Genomic DNA, 3,575 nt, shown 5'->3' with positions numbered 1-3,575 from the left:
TTGGTCGAACACCCACCGTATTCACCAGATTTAGCCCCCAGTGACTTTTTCTTATTTCCAAACTTGAAAAAATGGCTCGGTGGACCGAGATTTCCAGACAACAAAAACGTCATTGCCTCTGTAAGTGCTTATTTTGAGGAACTTCCGAAAACGCACTTTCTGAAGGATTAAAAAAACTTGAAAAGCGATTGACCAAGTGTATAGAGCTCCAAGGAGATTATTTTGAAATGTAGAACAGCTACATGATTTGCGAAGACTGCTGGTAATGCATAGTAAAATTTGATGATACATTATTTTACATGCTTTTGACAATTTTCGACAATATTTCGATCAGAACATTGTAAAAGTTTTCTTTGGAGAATAAATTTTTTGTCACATTTTGTCAAGAACATGAAGTTCATTTTTTCTCAAAATTCCTAGCTTTATTTCTAAAAATTAATACCTTTTTTGAAACTGACTTCCACGTTATTTTTTTTCTTAAAGTGATACCCTAGAAGTTAACTCAGTTGAATTTTTAGCCTTTTTATCGAAAAATAAAAAAGATATTAATTTTTTTGTAAAATCACAATTTTTCCTATTTTTTTTGGAATCTCAATTTTTTCATCATACTTAAAAAATATTTTCAAACATATAACCATGATATTTTGGAAAAGTTAGCTCTGAAGACATCACAAAAAAATGCAACTCAAAATATGAAGCGGTTCATTTACAATGATAAATTTTGTCGTTGGGGTGCAGATGGTCCCAGTGTGCCGAACATGTCTCTCCACGGAAGTGTGCCGAATAAGAGTTAAAGTACTCTAATATATTTCAAATACTTTCAAATCCTTTGAAAATAGTTGAAAATCTTTTTAATTTCTTAAACATGCATTGAAATCATTGAAAATTCCTAAAGATTTTAAAAATGCCTTGCCATTTTCAAAAATGCTCTATAATTTTGGAATACTTTGAAATACCATTAAATTAATTAAATCGATAAAAAATTCCTTGGAATCTTTTAAAGTTCCATAAAATATTTGAAATCCTTTCGAAACTTCTTTTGAAATTACTTGTAACTTTTTAAAACTCTTTAAAATGTCTTGAAATTTTTTAAATACTCTATAATTTTGGAATATGTTGAAATGCCATGTCATGGAATCTTATTATTCTTATTATTATTATTATTATTATTATTCTGGGTTAAGACCGTAACAGCCCCTAAGGCTTAGGTGATCCCGTTGCGTCCCCTAATAAGCCTTAAGCGTGGCCCCAAAGTTTTATATAGGGAGAGGATCGCAACCACGCTATTGGCAGATATTTCAGACTCATTGATCTAGTAACTACCAGTGAGTGTTACACGTTTCCTCACAATCGTAGGGCAATGGCATAGAATATGAGTAGAAGTATCATTATACTTTCCGCACAGACAACAGAGTGGACTTTCTTCAAGCCTTATCTTATGTCTGTGATACCAAAGGTTTCCATGCCCTTTAAACATTTGTTTAAGGATCTTGACTTCATTCCTCCCGATCTTGAGTAATTCCTTCGCTCGGTGAGAGTTTAACTTTGAGCCCAAGGGTGTTTTAGCCTGTCTGCAGCCAGAGACCAAACTCCAATCATTCTGATGTTCTTCGGACAGCAGAACTAACCTAACCGACTAACCTACTGGAAATGCCTACAACTTTGCTAGCCTGTCCGATATCTCATTGGATGCTTAGTGTCGGCCTCTTCGCGATGTCGATTGGCATCCGCATTACTGTTGAGCTACTGCTACCGTTTACCATATTTGATCTCAAGTCCGCCTTCGCAGCCACGGCCTTTATGGTGAGAATCAGTCCCCTGATCCTTTCCAGTCGAGAATTCACAGTAGACAGTTCGACCCTTATCCACCAGACCACCGCCGCATAGATTAGTCTGGTCGCAGGAACGCTCTGTAGATCCACATAAGTGTCTCCGGTTTCAAGCCCCAGCTTTTCCCTATGGCTGTCCTACAGAGTTGAAGAGTCGCTACTAACTTCTTGCACTTGTTTTACAGGTGCTCGTTCCATGACAACTTCTTATCCAGAATTAATCCTAGATATTTGGCTTGCCCTTTGATTTCCCGTTTTTGTCCAGCCAGTTTCAATGTACTCTTGGTTCCCCACTTATACCTTCTGGTGAATACAACTCCATCCGTCTTACTCGGATTGACTGATAGTCCCGTCTTCTTACATCATGAATATACTATTCTTAGTGCTTGCTGCATCACTCCGAAGAGCGCATCCAGATGCTGGCAGCGCACGATAACCAGTATATAGTCCACATAGCCTATAACGTGGTGGCCCTGACTCGTGAGTAGATGAAGCAGTTCATCCACTACCAGACACCAGAGCAAGGGCGATAAAACACTTCCCTGCGGACATCCCGAGTCAACGGTTCCACATTAAGTGGTATCACCCAGAGTCGTGGTTAGATTCTTATTGGCCAACATATCGCAGGTCCATCTACCACTGCAGTAGGCACACCGTGCGCGATAATGGCCGCCCTGATAAACTCTCTAGAGGTGTATTTAAAGGCTTCTTCGATGTCCATGAAGGTTTCAATCGCGAGGCTTTTCTGCTTCCGTTGTCCTTCAATTAGGTTAACTGCTGTGCTTAGGGTCCTCTCAGTCGAGCGATCAGCCCTATAGGTGTGTTGTTGCTTGTGAATAGAACTACTTGCCAAGACCTTATCGCGGATATATCTTTCCACAAGGCTTTCCAATTTTTCTATTGGGGAAGATGTGAGGCTAATGGGTCGGAAATCCTTGGGTGAAGTATAAACGATCCTACCTGCTTTCGGAATGAAGACTGCTCTCGCACCTCTCCATGCCGTCGGAACATAACCCAACGTCAGACTAGCCCTAGCAAGTCTCACCATAGACCCTATGATGATCTCACCAGCCCTCTGTAAGAAGACTGGATATATGCAATCCGGACCAAGAGACTTGTAAGGACTGTAGAACTTTAGGGCCCACCTGACCCTGGTTGGGGTAACAATCTCGTTATCTAGCATCCGTTTCGGGCCCAGTGGGGCCGTAGAGGTGTCGGAGGAGTCGTGCTCTCTTCTCCTAATTTTGTGAAGCCAGGATAATGTGCCTTGATCAAATGAGCCAAGGTTTCCCCGTCAGACTCTGAGTATCCCCCGCCGGGCAATTTTAGATTGCTGATAATAACATCCGGATTTCGAGAAAGCAGGTAATCCAGTCTAGCTGCCTTGGCTCCTTTTTCGATATCAGTGCCAAATTTGGTCCAGCTTTAATTATTTGCCTTACGTATTGTACTCCTATATTCATCCCTTATCGTTGTAAATGAGGTCCATAGTTCCTTCGTTTTGCCAGATCTGGCACGTCTGAACCTCTCTCTGGTTCCCCTGCGAATCTCTTCGAGTTTCACATTCCACCAGTGTGTCTCTCCAGCCTTTCGTACTTTGAAGCTCGGCAATTACTTTCATAAGTAAGAGGGTAGTTCAATAAATCCTTAGAATGACCAACAGATGGCGCGCGAATCGCTTCAAATCATCTGTTTTCAGTCAGCACCACTCCCGACTAGATATATGGTGCAGTCACAGTCCACATC

The 3,575-nt window shown here is 40.8% G+C and overlaps 1 protein-coding gene across 1 annotated transcript in view; it reads right to left on the bottom strand.

Annotated features, from left to right (window-relative positions):
• The window catches only part of LOC117182282, a 37,837-nt gene that overhangs the window by 20,138 nt on the left and 14,124 nt on the right, over positions 1-3,575 (bottom strand). The window lies entirely within an intron of this gene.

The sequence above is a fragment of the Belonocnema kinseyi genome, chromosome 2, assembly GCF_010883055.1.
Source record: "Belonocnema kinseyi isolate 2016_QV_RU_SX_M_011 chromosome 2, B_treatae_v1, whole genome shotgun sequence".
NCBI lineage: Eukaryota > Metazoa > Arthropoda > Insecta > Hymenoptera > Cynipidae > Belonocnema > Belonocnema kinseyi.
Note: the sequence above shows the minus strand (reverse complement) of the source record. Positions and strands in the feature narration are given on the sequence as shown.